This window comes from Coenobita brevimanus, chromosome 5 (assembly GCF_032717465.1).
Source record: "Coenobita brevimanus isolate Jiangsu-jjx chromosome 5, ASM3271746v2, whole genome shotgun sequence".
In the NCBI taxonomy this organism is placed as follows: domain Eukaryota; kingdom Metazoa; phylum Arthropoda; class Malacostraca; order Decapoda; family Coenobitidae; genus Coenobita; species Coenobita brevimanus.
The window spans coordinates 30,721,006-30,741,133 of NC_136958.1; positions in this window are offsets into that span (position 1 = coordinate 30,721,006).

Consider the following 20,128-nt stretch of genomic DNA (forward strand, 5'->3'; position numbering starts at 1 on the left):
TCACTAGCAGTCAGTATTTCCTTCACCATTCCTTCACTGTTGCTTTCGCTTCGTTCATTCTTTGTCACTATTATTTTTTAATCGTTTCCTCCTAAATTTCGTAAAAACCAGTATGGTAGTTCGTATTCTGTTACTCTTTTATGCTAGTCAGTAAAATGATTCCCCTTTGTGGTGGCATTGAAAGTTTCGTAGCAACCCTTCATCAGCGATTGATTCTGCATATTACTTCTCAGTATTCTGCTATATGTTATTTGTATCTTTCAATATCGACATAGTTTGCACCAGTAGCATGCAGGAGGATAATGGTATGTACTGTGCTGAATAAACCGCTAAGGCTTAGGTGTAACCTAATTCACCAAAGGAATATTGAATACCATCCGTTGCTTTATGAACGTACGAGGCTCCCGTTCTGCCTCTATTTCCTTCTTGCATCTCTTCAGACTTCTCCTTTTCCTCCCTTACCATCCTTCCTTCCCTCATCATTTTTCCTTCCCTCACCCTCCTTTCCTCCTTTCTTCCCTCCTCACGCTACTTCCTTCCCTCTCCCTACTCTCCCTTCAATCTTCCCTCATCCTCCTTGCCTTAAACACACACACACACACACACACACACACACACACACACACACACACACACACACACACACACACACACACACCTTGCATTTCATCACATACGAACACACTCTTCTCTCTTCTCAATGTGTTCCTCTCCAGTCCATTCCAGTTTGACTTTATATTTATCTTTTTAGTCTCCTCCAGTTTTTATATCTTAATATAGTCCTCATTGTATCGGCCTCCATTTACCCTCACCCTTTCTCCTTATTCCCCTCTCGTCCTTTAATCGGCTTGTTTTCATTTGACAAAGTCTCCTAACCCTTTTTCAGCTCAGTTGATGGCCAGACGTTAGTCAGATTGGAGGATAAATTTAAATAGTAACTAAAATGCCGGGAATAGCGACTGAGGGCAACACAACACCCCCAAGAGGAGCCTACGGAGGGGCAGACAGAGTGCGACCTGACCCCAGGCGACAGGGACATAAGTCCGCCTGGGCCGCACGCACCCACGACCCGGAACTTGCCCTCCGCCGCCATAGCAGGAAAAGGAGACTACCTTGCAGGCGAGTTGACCCTCGACAGGATCGGGGTGGAGTACTCTAGCTCAGGCATCACTCTAGCGACGGCCGGTCGCCGCGCCTTTCCTGAGTCGGCCTGCAGCTGCTCACCCCTTCTTCAGGAGATGGCCGGTAGCCGCTCCCGCCTTCGTATTGAGACGGCCGGTAGCTGCTCTGAAGGTGCCCTTGAGACGGCCAGTAGCCATTTGTCCCTTCTTCAGGAGATGGCCGGTAGCCGCTCCTGCCTTTGTATTGAGACAGCCGGTAGCCGCTCCGAAGGTGCCCTTGAGACGGCCAGTAGCCGCTCACCCCTTCTTCAGGAGACGGCCGGTAGCCGCTCACACCTTCGTCTTGAGACAGCCGGTAGCCACTCTGAAGGTCCCCTTGAGACGGCCAGTAGCTGCTCACCCCTCCTTCAGGAGATGGCCAGTAGCCACTTCCACCTTCGTCTTGAGATGGCTGGTAGCCGCTCCGAAGGTGCCCTTGAGACAGCCAGTAGCCTCTCACCCCTCCTTCAGGAGACAGCCGGTAGCTGCTCCCCCACACAGGCCACGGCCAGTAGCCGGGCCCTATGGCAGGAGGCGGCCAGCAGCCATTCCTCCGTCAGGTCCTGCCACACCCCCACGACGTGATATCCTCCAGGAGGAGGGTCCCAGTCCCGAGGACCTGTGGAGAGGCCCTGTGCTATCCCCAGGGTTGTACTCCACCCAGCCGGCTCCAGAGGGACCCTACCTGATGGACTCTGATGATGGCAGACGCTGCAGATCACTCCTGACGGCATCCCTGATGGCAGGAGGCCGCAGTCACCGGGCCCTCGTGGCTGCCCCCAGGACCCCCAGGCGAGGCCTATCCCCACCCTGACGCCGACGACCCTCGTCCTCCCTCAGGCGCCTGAATGCGTGTTTCAGGGAGCTGTTTGGCCCCAGCCCTGAGGGCTGCACTCCAACCCCCAGCCCTTACAATGCAGGGCCCTTCGCTGCCCCTAGTCCCAGACGAGAGAGGATGCCCCGACGAGTGATTTCATGGCCGCTGGATACAGAGGCCACAGGCAGGACTCAGCCCCCATCAGGAGTCAGGCTGTGAATCCTCCCGCCGCCCCACTAACCACGCAGCTGCCCCACCAACAGTGAGTGACAGTGAATAGTGCAGTGACAGTGTGATAGTGACTAGAATATCAGGCAGGTGATATCCAATAGAATATAAGTCCAAAGCTTAGTAATATGTGCTAGTCAAGATGCGGGCAAACAGTGACACAGTGAGAGTAAGAACAGAGATTTAATAAGAGTGCAGTGATTTCAGTAAATATCAGACTCGGCCTTTACAGTGTAATTCTTTGCACTACAAGACCAGTGCAATAGTTGCCCTGCCTAAGTATAGCTTCTATTTCCCTCCAAGTGACAGCGAGATATTCCCCCTGCCCGAAATACTATGAACACTATTTATTGTGCCATTCACCTGCTATCCTGAACTATTGACCAAATAGTATCCTGCACGATACTACGATACCAGTATATGACTTATAATCACCCAGATTCCTGTTGTTGTGACATCTACCTGTTCCACAAATAGAATTAGTCAATACACGTGTAAGGTTATTGCATGAGTTTTTGTGTCCTGCCTCTCTCTTATTTGTCTAAGCTCTGGTCTAGAAAGAGAACCCAGCTGCATACTAGACGTTCAAGGGAGGGGAAGTTGGCCTCTAAACACCTAGCATAACAGTAACCAAGGAGACTCACTGCAATCACATAACTAAGGCACCCCGAATATCACGTTACCAAGACTTAATATTCAAGTTGTGAGAGTGGCCCAGTTTCGTCAGGTGCAAACAGACTGGCTATACCAACCACTATCTGTTAGACCAGTCTCCTCATCGTGTGTCCCTGGGTATCCCTGTCACCTTATCCTCAGCGATTTACTTTGTATATTACACCTTACTATTCTCCTGTGTTAGCTCTATTAGCCGTATATTCAACATCCTGTGCATTGTGATTACCCTGAATGTTCTTGCACTGGTACCACTTCCTGGATTTATATTCAACATCCTGTACATTATGAATCCCTTGAATGTTACTGAACTTGTGCCTCTTCCTGGCTTCATAGTCAACATGCTACGCTCTATAGTTCTCTTGTATGTTCTTGTACTCCCATCTCCTGACTTTATGCTCTAAACCATATGCCTTATCATTCTTTTGTACTGCACCTCTTCTAAGCTTTATATTTAACACTCTTTAAGTTTCCCTTGTCTGTTTCTTTCAAGCCAGCTCATCCTGGCTTTATATTCTGTGTCATATGCATTATAATTCTCCTTCAAAACATCTTCACAGGTAAAATGAATATGTTTTGACTTTCTATTTCTAACCTCAGCCCTCCCTCCAATTTTTTTTTTTAATTTCTTATCATAGTCCCCAGTGCATCGGCTTCCCGTTCCCCTCACTCTGACCCCTCGTTCTCACCTCTCTGTTACATTTTAATCTCTACAGTCTGCACCTGAGGCCCCAGATTATCCTTTCTCTGTAAGTTATTTCCCCCGGTCTTTTTTCTCTTCCCTTTTATTTTATTTTATTATTATTATTTTTTTGTTCTTCCTCTGGTGTTTTCTTCTTCGTTGTCATTCTCCTTTGTTTCTTGTGCGTCTCCATTTCTTTCCCACTCCGTCTTATCAATCTCTGTCCAATGACCGTATTGTCTTCTGTCTAGACGTAATCCAAGCAGCTTTTCTGTGGCGATATATTTTCCGTATGAAGCGTTTTTATACCCTTGTTGTTACACTACATCCTTAGCGATATATAATCCATACTTCACCTTATTAACCTCTTCTCGTAACTCATTATCCTTAACGTTTTACTTTCTACGTTAAACCTTACTATTTTCTTTCTAGTACGTCGTTCTAAGCAATTTAAATGCCATACTACATCTTCGCATCTTCTAGCAGTAACATCCCTTCCTCAGCGATTTACTTTGCATATTAAACCTTACTAGTTTCTTGTATTTTAACTTTGTTATAGTAACGTGTCATCCATTTGGCTGCTCCTCAATCTTTGCATCAAGTTTAGTGAGAATTGGATATTAAAATTGTTACATAGCTCTCTCTCTCTCTCTCTCTTTTTCTCTGTCTGTCTGTCTGTCTCTCTCTCTCTCTCTCTCTCTCTCTCTCTCTCATACACACACACAGCCAATTTGTACATGCCACCTAGATCAAACACATGGGAAAGAGGCGAATATGAGGACCTGGTGGAGAGTACATTTCAGAGTTTAAGAGCATTACTACAAAGAATGGAAGAGAAATCGGAAAGAATAATACTAACTGGAGATTTTAATACAAATAAAATTGGAATACTCTAGATATAATAAGCCAAGAAAGCTGTTGGGACCAAAAGCTCCTGGATCTCGTGTAGGAGTTTATCCTAACGCAACATGTAAGGGAAAGCACCAGAAAAAGAGGACTCGATGTACCCTCAAAGCTAGATCTTATATTTACTAGGCAAGAAAACGATATTGTCAGTTTAATATATCACCCTCCATTCGGCAAAAGCGACCATGCAGTACTAAATTGCAACTTCAGGATTGCATATGACATAGTTAACATCAATGAAAGTTACAAAAAGTGCCTAAACTATAAAAAGGGAAACTATCATGACCTAAAGAAGTACTTCTTAGAAACTGATTGGGAAAAGGAGGTTAGAGGAAGAGATTTAAATGCTATATATGAAAAATTCTGTGAACTTTATGAAATAGGAGTCCAGAAGTACATCCCACAGCGCAAAGAAGCAGAAAAGAAAATAAAGAAATGGTTCAATACAGAATGTAGAAAATCAAAAGAAAAATAGATTTGTTGTGGCATAGATACAGAAGACACAATACTGAAAATGAAAATCTCACTCTGTCTGTCTGTCTGTCTCTCTCTCTCCTCCTGTCCATCTTTTTTCTCCCATTGCGGTACTAATCTGACAGTTCTCCCCTTCCTTTCCTCACCTTCCATTTCTGCTCCTCCCATGTTCCGCGTCCTTTTCCTCCCTCTAACCCTCTCCTTCTCTCCCCCTTCCTTCTCTCCCTCTCCCTATCCCTCCCTTCCTCCTCTCCCTCTCCCCCCTTCCCTTTCATCCCCTCCCTCTCCCTATCCGTTTCCCTCTTCTACTTTCATCAGGCTTCAAGTTGTATAGATTCAGTCTCCACTTTCAGCTCCTCCGTGAGCCTAATCATTATTTATTTCCAATGTTCACACGTTTAATTCTTCCAGTCATTTTATCACTTAAATCATTCAGTATTTCTTATGCTATCTCATCCAGTGTCTCCTTCTTTGTTGCTTTATTTCTCTTTAGCACTTTTTTACCATTTCCTTAAGTATTCTGTTCGTATTTCCTTCACTGTATGTTACAGCATCTCTATCATTACCTCACTGCTTTTCACTGTTTTCTTACTGTTTCACTATTTTTCACTGTCTTCCCACTAGCAGTCAGTATTTCCTTCACCATTCCTTCACTCTTGCTTTCGCTTCGCTCATTCTTTGTCACTAATATTTTTTAATTGTTTCCTCCTAAATTTCGTAAAAACTAGTGTGGTAGTTCGTATTCTGTTACTCTTTTATGCTAGTCAGTAAAATGATTCCCCTTTGTGGTGGCATTGAAAGTTTCGTAGCAACCCTTCATTAGTGATTGATTCTGGATATTACTTCTCAGTATTCTGCTATATGTTATTTGTATCTTTCAATATCGACATAGTTTGCACCAGTAGCATGCGGGAGGATACTGGTATGTACTGTGCTGAATAAATCGCTAAGGCTTAGGTGTAACCTAATTCACCAAAGGAATATTGAATACCATCCGTTGCTTTATGAACGTACGAGGCTCCCGTTCTGCCTCTATTTCCTTCTTGCATCTCTTCAGACTTCTCCTTTTCCTCCCTTACCATCCTTCCTTCCCTCGTCATTTTTCCTTCCCTCACCCTCCTTTCCTCCTTTCTTCCCTCCTCACGCTACTTCCTTCCCTCTCCCTACTCTCCCTTCAATCTTCCCTCATCCTCCTTGCCTTAAACACACACACACACACACACACACACACACACACACACACACACACACACACACACACACGCCGCTGGTGCAGTGGTAACGTTCCCGCTTGCCAACTGATGGACGGGAGTTCGCGCCTCGCTCAGGTTGCGAAAAGTTTCACTGCCGAAGTGGGTGGTTACTGTCCCCCTAGAGCAAGGGGACGGGTGTGTGCGTGTGTGAAGGTCACAGCCTGCCCTTAGATCGGACTATATGAGCTCTCAGCTCCCTTCCGGGAGGGTAAAAGCTGACCATCACGACCATCAAGTGATCCTGACCGACCCGGTGAATTACACACACACACACACACACACACACACACACACACAAACACACACACACACACCTTGCATTTCATCACATACGAACACACTCTTCTCTCTTCTCAATGTGTTCCTCTCCAGTCCATTCCAGTTCGACTTTGTATTTATCTTTTTAGTCTCCTCCAGTTTTTATATCTTAATATAGTCCTCATTGTATCGGCCTCCATTTACCCTCACCCTTTCTCCTTATTCCCCTCTCGTCCTTTAATCGGCTTGTTTTCATTTGACAAAGTCTCCTATCCCTTTTTCAGCTCAGTTGATGGCCAGGCGTTAGTCAGATTGGAGGATAAATTTAAATAGTAGCTAAAAAGCTGGGAATAGCAACTGAGAGCAACACAACACCCGCAGGAGGAACCTACGGAGGGGCAGACAGAGCGCGACCCGACCCCAGGTGACAGGGACATAAGTCCGCCCGGGCCGCACGCCCCCATGACCCGGAACTTGCCCTCCGCCACCATAGCAGAAGGAGACTACCTTGCGGGCGAGCTGACCCTCGACAGGATCGGGGTGGAGTAATCTAGCTCAGGCAGCACTCCAGCAACGGCCGGTTGCCGTGCCCTTCCTGAGTCGGCTTCCAGCTGCTCACCTCTTCTTCAGGAGATGGCTGGTAGCCGCTCCCGCCTTTGTATTGAGACAGGCGGTAGCTGCTCTGAAGGTGCCCTTGAGACGGCCAGTAGGCGCTCACCCCTTCTTCAGGAGATGACCAGTAGCCACTTCCACCTTCGTCTTGAGATGGCTGGTAGCCGCTCCGAAGGTGCCCTTGAGACGGCCAGTAGCCTCTCACCCCTCTTTCAGGAGACGGCCGGTAGCCGCTTCCCCACACAGGCCATGGCCAGTAGCCGGGCCCTATGGCAGGAGGTGGCCAGTAGCCTGGCCCTATGGCAGGAGGCAGCCAGCAGCCATTCCTCCATCACGTGCTGCCACACCCCCACGACTTGATATCCTCCAGGAGGAGGGTCCCAGTCCCGAGGACCTGTAGAGCGTCCCTGTGCTATCCCCAGGGTTGTACTCCACCCAGCCGGCTCCAGAGGGCCCCTACCTAATGGACTCTGATGATGGCAGACGCCACAGATCACTCCTGACGGCATCCCTGATATCTAAGCTCCGGTCTAGAAAGAGAACCCAGCTGCATACTAGACGTTCAAGAGATTGGAAGTTGACCCCTAAACACCTAGCATAACAGTAACCAAGGAGACTCACTGCAACCACATAACTAAGGCACCCCGAATATCACATTACCACGACTTAATATTCAAGTTGTGAGAGTGGCCCAGTTTCGTCAGGTGCAAACAGACTGGCTATACCAACCACTATCTGTTAGACCAGTCTCCTTATCGTGTGTCCCTGGGTATCCCTGTCACCTTATCCTTAGCGATTTACTTTGTATATTACACCTTACTATTCTCCTGTGTTAGCTCTATTAGCCGTATATTCAACATCCTGTGCATTGTGCTTACCCTGAATGTTCTTGCACTGGTACCACTTCCTGGATTTATATTCAACATCCTGTACATTATGAATCCCTTGAATGTTACTGAACTTGTGCCTCTTCCTGGCTTCATAGTCAACATGCTACGCTCTATAGTTCTCTTGTATGTTCTTGTACTCCCATCTCCTGACTTTATGCTCTAAACCATATGCCTTACGTTCTTTTGTACTGCACCTCTTCTAAGCTTTATATTTAACACTTCTTTAAGATTCCCTTGTCTGTTTCTTTAAAGCCAGCTCATCCTGGCTTTATATTCTGTGTCCTATGCATTATAATTCTCCTTCAAAACATCTTCACAGGTAAAATGAATATGTTTTGACTTTCTATTTCTAACCTCAGCCCTCCCTCCAATTTTTTTTTTTAATTTCTTATCATAGTCCCCAGTGCATCGGCTTCCCGTTCCCCTCACTCTGACCCCTCGTTCTCACCTCTCTGTTACATTTTAATCTCTACAGTCTGCACCTGAGGCCCCAGATTATCCTTTCTCTGTTAGTTATTTCCCCCGGTCTTTTTTCTCTTCCCTTTTATTTTATTTTATTATTTTTTTTTGTTCTTCCTCTTGTGTTTTCTTCTTCGTTGTCATTCTCCTTTGTTTCTTGTGCGTCTCCATTTCTTTCCCACTCCGTCTTATCAATCTCTGTCCAATGACCGTATTGTCTTCTGTCTAGACGTAATCCAAGCAGCTTTTCTGTGGCGATATATTTTCCGTATGAAGCGTTTTTATACCCTTGTTGTTACACTACATCCTTAGCGATATATTATCCATACTTCACCTTATTAACCTCTTCTCGTAACTCATTATCCTTAACGTTTTACTTTCTACGTTAAACCTTACTATTTTCTTTCTAGTACGTCGTTCTAAGCAATTTAAATGCCATACTACATCTTCGTATCTTCTAGCAGTAACATCCCTTCCTCAGCGATTTACTTTGCATATTAAACCTTACTAGTTACTTGTATTTTAACTTTTTTATAGTAACTTGTCAACCATTTGGCTGCCCCTCAATCTTTGCATCAAGTTTAGTGAGAATTGGATATTAAAATTGTTACATAGCTCTCTCTCTCTCTCTCTCTCTCTCTCTCTGTATGTCTGTCTGTCTGTCTGTCTGTCTGTCTCTCTCTGTCTCTCTCTCTCTCTCTCTCTCTCTCTCTCTCTCTCTCTCTCTCTCTCGCTCTCTCTCTCTCTCTCTCTCTCTCTCTCTCTCTCATACACACACACAGCCAATTTGTACCTGCCACCTAGATCATACACATGGGAAAGAGGAGAATATGAGGACCTGGTGGAGAGTACATTTCAGAGTTTAAGAGCATCACTACACAGAATGGAAGAGAAATCGGAAAGAATAATACTAACTGGAGATTTTAATACAAATAAAATTGGAATACTCTAGATATAAAAAGCCAAGAAAGCTGTTGGGACCAAAAGCTCCTGGATCTCGTGTAGGAGTTTTTCCTAACGCAACATGTAAGGGAAAGCACCAGAAAAAGAGGACTCGATGTACCCTCAAAGCTAGATCTTATATTTACTAGGCAAGAAAACGATATTGACAGTTTAATATATCACCCTCCAATCAGCAAAAGCGACCATGCAGTACTAAATTGCAACTTCAGGATAGCATATGACATAGTTAACAGCAATGAAAGTTATAGAAAGTGCCTAAACTATAAAAACGGAAACTATCATGACCTAAAGAAGTACTTCTTAGAAACTGATTGGGAAAAGGAGGTTAGAGGACAAGATTTAAATGCTATATATGAAAAATTCTGTGAACTTCATGAAATAGGAGTCCAGAAGTACATCCCACAGCGCAAAGAAGCAGAAAAGAAAATAAAGAAATGGTTCAATACAGAATGTAGAAAATCAAAAGAAACATAGATTTGTTGTGGCATAGATACAGAAGACACAATACTGAAAATGAAAATCTCACTCTGTCTGTCTGTCTGTCTGTCTGTCTCTCTCTCTCTCTCTCTCTCTCTCTCTCTCTCTCTCTCTCTCTCCTCCTGTCCATCTTTTTTCTCCCATTCCCGTACTAATCTGACAGTTCTCCCCTTCCTCTCCTCGCCTTCCATTTCTGCTCCTCTCATGTTCCGCGTCCTTTTCCTCCCTCTATCCCTCTCCTTCTCTCCCCCTTCCTTCTCTCCCTCTCCCTATCCCTCCCTTCCTCCTTTCTCTCTCCCCCCTTCCCTTTCATCCCGTCCCTCTCCCTTTCCCTTTCCCTCTTCCACTTTCATCAGGCTTCAAGTTGTATACATTCAGTCTCCACTTTCAGCTTCTCCTTGAGCCTAATCATTATTTATTTTCAATGTTCACACGTTTAATTCTTCCAGTCATTTTATCATTTATATCATTCAGTATTTCTTATGCTATCTCATCCAGTGTCTCCTTCTTTGTTGCTTATTTCTCTTTAGCACTTTTTTACCATTTCCTTAAGTATTCTGTTCGTATTTCCTTCACTGTATGTTACAGCACCTCTATCATTACCTCACTGCTTTTCACTGTTTTCTTACTGTTTCACTATTTTTCACTGTCTTCCCACTAGCAGTCAGTATTTCCTTCACCATTCCTTCACTCTTGCTTTCGCTTCGCTCATTCTTTGTCACTAATATTTTTTAATCGTTTCCTCCTAAATTTCGTAAAAACTAGTGTGGTAGTTCGTATTCTGTTACTCTTTTATGCTAGTCAGTAAAATGATTCCCCTTTGTGGTGGCATTGAAAGTTTCGTAGCAACCCTTCCTCAGCGATTGATTCTGCATATTACTTCTCAGTATTCTGCTAAATGTTATTTGTATCTTTCAATATCGACATAGTTTGCACCAGTAGCATGCGGGAGGATACTGGTATGTACTGTGCTGAATAAATCGCTAAGGCTTAGGTGTAACCTAATTCACCAAAGGAATATTGAATACCGTCCGTTGCTTTATGAACGTACGAGGCTCCCGTTCTGCCTCTATTTCCTTCTTGCATCTCTTCAGACTTCTCCTTTTCCTCCCTTACCATCCTTCCTTCCCTCATCATTTTTCCTTCCCTCACCCTCCTTTCCTCCTTTCTTCCCTCCTCACGCTACTTCCTTCCCTCTCCCTACTCTCCCTTCAATCTTCCCTCATCCTCCTTGCCTTAAACACACACACACACACACACACACACACACACACACACACACACACACCTTGCATTTCATCACATACGACCACACTCTTCTCTCTGCTCAATGTGTTCCTCTCCAGTCCATTCCAGTTCGTCTTTGTATTTATCTTTTTACTCTATTCCAGTTTTTATATCTTAATATAGTCCTCATTGTATCGGCCTCCATTTACCCTCACCCTTTCTCCTTATTCCCTTCTCGTCCTTTAATCGGCTTGTTTTCATTTGACAAAGTCTCCTATCCCTTTTTCAGCTCAGTTGATGGCCAGGCGTTAGTCAGATTGGAGGATAAATTTAAATAGTAACTAAAATGCCGGGAATAGCGACTGAGAGCAACACAACACCCCCAGGAGGAACCTACGGAGGGGCAGACAGAGCGCGACCCGACCCCAGGCGACAAGGACATAAGTCCGCCCGGGCCGCACGCCCCCATGACCCGGAACTTGCCCTCCGCCACCATAGCAGAAGGAGACTACCTTGCGGGCGAGCTGACCCTCGACAGGATCGGGGTGGAGTACTCTAGCTCAGGCAGCACTCCAGCAACGGCCGGTTGCCGCGCCCTTCCTGAGTCGGCTTCCAGCTGCTCACCTCTTCTTCAGGAGATGGCCGGTAGCCGCTCCCGCCTTCGTATTGAGACGGCCGGTAGCTGCTCTGAAGGTGCCCTTGAGACAGTCAGTAGGCGCTCACCCCTTCTTCAGGAGATGGCAGGTAGCCACTCCTGCCTTTGTATTGAGACAGCCGGTAGCTGCTCTGAAGGTGCCCTTGAGACGGCCAGTAGGCGCTCACCCCTTCTTCAGGAGATGGCCAGTAGCCACTTCCACCTTCGTATTGAGATGGCTGGTAGCCACTCCGAAGGTGCCCTTCAGATGGCCAGCAGCCTCTCACCCCTCTTTCAGGAGACGGCCGGTAGCTGCTCCCCCACACAGGCCATGGCCAGTAACCGGGCCCTATGGCAGGAGGCGGCCAGCAGCCATTCCTCCGTCAGGTGCTGCCACACCCCCACGACTTGATATCCTCCAGGAGGAGGGTCCCAGTTCCGAGGACCTGTGGAGAGTCCCTGTGGTATCCCCAGGGTTGTACTCCACCCAGCCGGCTCCAGAGGGACCCTACCTAATGGACTCTGATGATGGCAGACGCCGCAGATCACTCCTGACGGCATCCCTGATATCTAAGATCCGGTGTAGAAAGAGAACCCAGCTGCATACTAGACGTTCAAGAGAGGGGAAGTTGACCCCTAAACACGAAGCATAATAGTAACCAAGGAGACTCACCGCAACCACATAACTAAGGCACCCCGAATATCACGTTACCACGATTTTATATTCAAGTTGTGAGAGTGGCCCAGTTTCGTCAGATGCAAACAGACTGGCTATACCAACCACTATCTGTTAGACCAGTCTCCTTATCGTGTGTCCCTGGGTATCCCTGTCACCTTATACTTAGCGATTTACTTTGTATATTACACCTTACTATTCTCCTGTGTTAGCTCTATTAGCCGTATATTCAACATCCTGTGCATTGTGATTACCCTGAATGTTCGTGTACTGGTACCTCTTCCTGGATTTATATTCAACATCCTGTGCACTTATGAATCCCTTGAATGTTACTGAACTTGTGCCTCTTCCTGGCTTCATAGTCAACATGCTACGCTCTATAGTTCTCTTGTATGTTCTTGTACTCCCATCTCCTGACTTTATGCTCTAAACCATATGCCTTATCATTCTCTTGTACTGCACCTCTTCTAAGCTTTATATTTAACACTCTTTAAGATTCCCTTGTCTGTTTCTTTAAAGCCAGCTCATCCTGGCTTTATATTCTGTGTCCTATGCATTATAATTCTCCTTCAAAACATCTTCACAGGTAAAATGAATATGTTTTGACTTTCTATTTCTAACCTCAGCCCTCCCTCCAATTTTTTTTTTTAATTTCTTATCATAGTCCCCAGTGCATCGGCTTCCCGTTCCCCTCACTCTGACCCCTCGTTCTCACCTCTCTGTTACATTTTAATCTCTACAGTCTGCACCTGAGGCCCCAGATTATCCTTTCTCTGTTAGTTATTTCCCCCGGTCTTTTTTCTCTTCCCTTTTATTTTATTTTATTATTATTATTTTTTTGTTCTTCCTCTTGTGTTTTCTTCTTCGTTGTCATTCTCCTTTGTTTCTTGTGCGTCTCCATTTCTTTCCCACTCCGTCTTATCAATCTCTGTCCAATGACCGTATTGTCTTCTGTCTAGACGTAATCCAAGCAGCTTTTCTGTGGCGATATATTTTCCGTATGAAGCGTTTTCATACCCTTGTTGTTACACTACATCCTTAGCGATATATTATCCATACTTCACCTTATTAACCTCTTCTCGTAACTCATTATCCTTAACGTTTTACTTTCTACGTTAAACCTTACTATTTTCTTTCTAGTACGTCGTTCTAAGCAATTTAAATGCCATACTACATCTTCGTATCTTCTAGCAGTAACATCCCTTCCTCAGCGATTTACTTTGCATATTAAACCTTACTAGTTACTTGTATTTTAACTTTTTTATAGTAACTTGTCAACCATTTGGCTGCCCCTCAATCTTTGCATCAAGTTTAGTGAGAATTGGATATTAAAATTGTTACATAGCTCTCTCTCTCTCTCTCTCTCTCTCTGTATGTCTGTCTGTCTGTCTGTCTGTCTGTCTCTCTCTGTCTCTCTCTCTCTCTCTCTCTCTCTCTCTCTCTCTCTCTCTCTCTCTCTCTCTCTCTCTCTCTCTCTCTCTCTCTCTCTCTCTCTCTCTCTCTCTCTCTCTCTCTCTCTCATACACACACACAGCCAATTTGTACCTGCCACCTAGATCATACACATGGGAAAGAGGAGAATATGAGGACCTGGTGGAGAGTACATTTCAGAGTTTAAGAGCATCACTACACAGAATGGAAGAGAAATCGGAAAGAATAATACTAACTGGAGATTTTAATACAAATAAAATTGGAATACTCTAGATATAAAAAGCCAAGAAAGCTGTTGGGACCAAAAGCTCCTGGATCTCGTGTAGGAGTTTTTCCTAACGCAACATGTAAGGGAAAGCACCAGAAAAAGAGGACTCGATGTACCCTCAAAGCTAGATCTTATATTTACTAGGCAAGAAAACGATATTGACAGTTTAATATACCACCCTCCAATCAGCAAAAGCGACCATGCAGTACTAAATTGCAACTTCAGGATAGCATATGACATAGTTAACAGCAATGAAAGTTATAAAAAGTGCCTAAACTATAAAAAGGGAAACTATCATGACCTAAAGAAGTACTTCTTAGAAACTGATTGGGAAAAGGAGGTTAGAGGACAAGATTTAAATGCTATATATGAAAAATTCTGTGAACTTTATGAAATAGGAGTCCAGAAGTACATCCCACAGCGCAAAGAAGCAGAAAAGAAAATAAAGAAATGGTTCAATACAGAATGTAGAAAATCAAAAGAAAAATAGATTTGTTGTGGCATAGATACAGAAGACACAATACTGAAAATGAAAATCTCACTCTGTCTGTCTGTCTGTCTGTCTCTCTCTCTCTCTCTCTCTCTCTCTCTCTCTCTCTCTCTCCTCCTGTCCATCTTTTTTCTCCCATTCCCGTACTAATCTGACAGTTCTCCCCTTCCTCTCCTCACCTTCCATTTCTGCTCCTCTCATGTTCCGCGTCCTTTTCCTCCCTCTATCCCTCTCCTTGTCTCCCCCTTCCTTCTCTCCCTCTCCCTATCCCTCCCTTCCTCCTTTCTCTCTCCCCCCTTCCCTTTCATCCCGTCCCTCTCCCTTTCCCTTTCCCTCTTTCACTTTCATCAGGCTTCAAGTTGTATACATTCAGTCTCCACTTTCAGCTTCTCCTTGAGCCTAATCATTATTTATTTTCAATGTTCACACGTTTAATTCTTCCAGTCATTTTATCATTTATATCATTCAGTATTTCTTATGCTATCTCATCCAGTGTCTCCTTCTTTGTTGCTTATTTCTCTTTAGCACTTTTTTACCATTTCCTTAAGTATTCTGTTCGTATTTCCTTCACTGTATGTTACAGCACCTCTATCATTACCTCACTGCTTTTCACTGTTTTCTTACTGTTTCACTATTTTTCACTGTCTTCCCACTAGCAGTCAGTATTTCCTTCACCATTCCTTCACTGTTGCTTTCGCTTCGCTCATTCTTTGTCACTAATATTTTTTAATCGTTTCCTCCTAAATTTCGTAAAAACTAGTGTGGTAGTTCGTATTCTGTTACTCTTTTATGCTAGTCAGTAAAATGATTCCCCTTTGTGGTGGCATTGAAAGTTTCGTAGCAACCCTTCCTCAGCGATTGATTCTGCATATTACTTCTCAGTATTCTGCTATATGTTATTTGTATCTTTCAATATCGACATAGTTTGCACCAGTAGCATGCGGGAGGATACTGGTATGTACTGTGCTGAATAAATCGCTAAGGCTTAGGTGTAACCTAATTCACCAAAGGAATATTGAATACCGTCCGTTGCTTTATGAACGTACGAGGCTCCCGTTCTGCCTCTATTTCCTTCTTGCATCTCTTCAGACTTCTCCTTTTCCTCCCTTACCATCCTTCCTTCCCTCATCATTTTTCCTTCCCTCACCCTCCTTTCCTCCTTTCTTCCCTCCTCACGCTACTTCCTTCCCTCTCCCTACTCTCCCTTCAATCTTCCCTCATCCTCCTTGCCTTAAACACACACACACACACACACACACACACACACACACACACACACACACAAACACACACACACACACACACACACACACACACACCTTGCATTTCATCACATACGACCACACTCTTCTCTCTGCTCAATGTGTTCCTCTCCAGTCCATTCCAGTTCGTCTTTGTATTTATCTTTTTACTCTATTCCAGTTTTTATATCTTAATATAGTCCTCATTGTATCGGCCTCCATTTACCCTCACCCTTTCTCCTTATTCCCCTCTCGTCCTTTAATCGGCTTGTTTTCATTTGACAAAGTCTCCTATCCCTTTTTCAGCTCAGTTGATGGCCAGGCGTTAGTCAGATTGGAGGATAAATTTAAATAGTAACTAAAATGCCGGGAATAGCGACTGAGAGCAACACAACATCCCCAGGAGGAACCAACGGAGGGGCAGACAGAGCGCGACCCGACCCAGGCGACAAGGACATAAGTCCGCCCGGGCCGCACGCCCCCATGACCCGGAACTTGCCCTCCGCCACCATAGCAGAAGGAGACTACCTTGCGGGCGAGCTGACCCTCGACAGGATCGGGGTGCAGTACTCTAGCTCAGGCAGCACTCCAGCAACGGCCGGTTGCCGCGCCCTTCCTGAGTCGGCTTCCAGCTGCTCACCTCTTCTTCAGGAGATGGCCGGTAGCCGCTCCCGCCTTCGTATTGAGACGGCCGGTAGCTGCTCTGAAGGTGCCCTTGAGACAGTCAGTAGGCGCTCACCCTTTCTTCAGGAGATGGCAGGTAGCCACTCCTGCCTTTGTATTGAGACAGCCGGTAGCTGCTCTGAAGGTGCCCTTGAGACGGCCAGTAGGCGCTCACCCCTTCTTCAGGAGATGGCCAGTAGCCACTTCCACCTTCGTATTGAGATGGCTGGTAGCCACTCCGAAGGTGCCCTTCAGATGGCCAGCAGCCTCTCACCCCTCTTTCAGGAGACGGCCGGTAGCTGCTCCCCCACACAGGCCATGGCCAGTAACCGGGCCCTATGGCAGGAGGCGGCCAGCAGCCATTCCTCCGTCAGGTGCTGCCACACCCCCACGACTTGATATCCTCCAGGAGGAGGGTCCCAGTTCCGAGGACCTGTGGAGAGTCCCTGTGGTATCCCCAGGGTTGTACTCCACCCAGCCGGCTCCAGAGGGACCCTACCTAATGGACTCTGATGATGGCAGACGCCGCAGATCACTCCGGACGGCATCCCTGATATCTAAGCTCCGGTCTAGAAAGAGAACCCAGCTGCATACTAGACGTTCAAGAGAGGGGAAGTTGACCCCTAAACACGAAGCATAACAGCAACCAAGGAGACTCACCGCAACCACATAACTAAGGCACCCCGAATATCACGTTACCACGATTTTATATTCAAGTTGTGAGAGTGGCCCAGTTTCGTCAGATGCAAACAGACTGGCTATACCAACCACTATCTGTTAGACCAGTCTCCTTATCGTGTGTCCCTGGGTATCCCTGTCACCTTATACTTAGCGATTTACTTTGTATATTACACCTTACTATTCTCCTGTGTTAGCTCTATTAGCCGTATATTCAACATCCTGTGCATTGTGATTACCCTGAATGTTCGTGCACTGGTACCTCTTCCTGGATTTATATTCAACATCCTGTGCACTTATGAATCCCTTGAATGTTACTGAACTTGTGCCTCTTCCTGGCTTCATAGTCAACATGCTACGCTCTATAGTTCTCTTGTATGTTCTTGTACTCCCATCTCCTGACTTTATGCTCTAAACCATATGCCTTATCATTCTTTTGTACTGCACCTCTTCTAAGCTTTATATTTAACACCTCTTTAAGATTCCCTTGTCTGTTTCTTTAAAGCCAGCCCATCCTGGCTTTATATTCTGTGTCCTATGCATTATAATTCTCCTTCAAAATATCTTCTCAGGTAAAATGAATATGTTTTGACTTTCTATTTCCAACCGCAGCCCTCCCTTCATTTTTTTTTTTTAATTTCTTATCATAGTCCCCGGTGCATCGGCTTCCCGTTCCCCTCACTCTGACCCCTCGTTCTCACCTCTCTGTTACATTTTAATCTCTACAGTCTGCACCTGAGGCCCCAGATTATCCTTTCTCTGTTAGTTATTTCCCCCGGTCTTTTTTCTCTTCCCTTTTATTTTATTTTATTATTATTTTTTTTTTTTCTTCCTCTTGTGTTTTCTTCTTCGTTGTCATTCTCCTTTGTTTCTTGTGCGTCTCCATTTCTTTCCCACTCCGTCTTATCAATCTCTGTCCAATGACCGTATTGTCTTCTGTCTAGACGTAATCCAAGCAGCTTTTCTGTGGCGATATATTTTCCGTATGAAGCGTTTTTATACCCTTGTTGTTACACTACATCCTTAGCGATATATAATCCATACTTCACCTTATTAACCTCTTCTCGTAACTCATTATCCTTAACGTTTTACTTTCTACGTTAAACCTTACTATTTTCTCTCTAGTACGTCGTTCTAAGCAATTTAAATGCCATACTACATCTTCGTATCTTCTAGCAGTAACATCCCTTCCTCAGCGATTTACTTTGCATATTAAACCTTACTAGTTACTTGTATTTTAACTTTTTTATAGTAACTTGTCAACCATTTGGCTGTCCCCCAATCTTTGCATCAAGTTTAGTGAGAATTGGATAATAAAATTTTTACATAGCTCTCTCTCTCTCTCTCTCTCTCTCTCTCTCTGTCTGTCTGTCTGTCTGTCTGTCTGTCTCTCTCTCTCTCTCTCTCTCTCTCTCTGTCTGTCTGTGTGTGTGTGTGTGTCTCTCTCTCTCTCTCATACACACACACAGCCAATTTGTACCTGCCACCTAGATCAAACACATGGGAAAGAGGCGAATATGAGGACCTGGTGGAGAGTACATTTCAGAGTTTAAGAGCATTACTACACAGAATGGAAGAGAAATTGGATAGAATAATACTAACTGGAGATTTCAATACAGATAAAATTGGAATACTCTAGATATAATAGGCCAAAAAAGCTGTTGGGACCAAAAGCTCCTGGATCTCGTGCAGGAGTTTTTCCTAACGCAACATGTAAGGGATAGCACCAGAAAAAGAGTACTCGATGTACCCTCAGAGCTAGATCTTATATTTACTAGGCAAGAAAACGATATTGACAGTTTAATATACCACCCTCCAATCGGCAAAAGCGACCATGCAGTACTAAATTGCAACTTCAGGATTCCATATGACATAGTTAACAGCAATGAAAGTTATAGAAAGTGCCTAAACTATAAAAAGGGAAACTATCATGACCTAAAGAAGTGCTTTTTAGAAACTGATTGGGAAAAGGAGGTTAGAGGACAAGATTTAAATGCTATATATGAAAAATTCTGTGAACTTTATGAAATAGGAGTCCAGAAGTACATCCCACAGCGCAAAGAAGCAGAAAAGAAAATAAAGAAATGGTTCAATACAGAATGTAGAAAATCAAAAGAAAAATAGATTTGTTGTGGCATAGATACAGAAGACACAATACTGAAAATGAAAATCTCACTCTGTCTGTCTGTCTGTCTGTCTCTCTCTCTCTCTCTCTCTCTCTCTCTCTCTCTCCTCCTGTCCATCTTTTTTCTCCCATTCCCGTACTAATCTGACAGTTCTCCCCTTCCTCTCCTCACCTTCCATTTCTGCTCCTCTCATGTTCCGCGTCCTTTTCCTCCCTCTATCCTCTCCTTCTCTCCCCCTTCCTTCTCTCCCTCTCCCTATCCCTCCCTTCCTCCTTTCCCTCTCCCCCCTTCCCTTTCATCCCGTCCCTCTCCCTTTCCCTTTCCCTCTTCCACTTTCATCAGGCTTCAAGTTGTATACATTCAGTCTCCACTTTCAGCTTCTCCTTGAGCCTAATCATTATTTATTTTCAATGTTCACACGTTTAATTCTTCCAGTCATTTTATCACTTAAATCATTCAGTATTTCTTATGCTATCTCATCCAGTGTCTCCTTCTTTGTTGCTTTATTTCTCTTTAGCACTTTTTTACCATTTCCTTAAGTATTCTGTTCGTATTTCCTTCACTGTATATTACAGCACCTCTATCATTACCTCACTGCTTTTCACTGTTTTCTTACTGTTTCACTATTTTTCACTGTCTTCCCACTAGCAGTCAGTATTTCCTTCACAATTCCTTCACTGTTGCTTTCGCTTCGCTCATTCTTTGTCACTAATATTTTTTAATCGTTTCCTCCTAAATTTCGCAAAAACTAGTGTGGTAGTTCGTATTCTGTTACTCTTTTATGCTAGTCAGTAAAATGATTCCCCTTTGTGGTGGCATTGAAAGTTTCGTAGCAACCCTTCC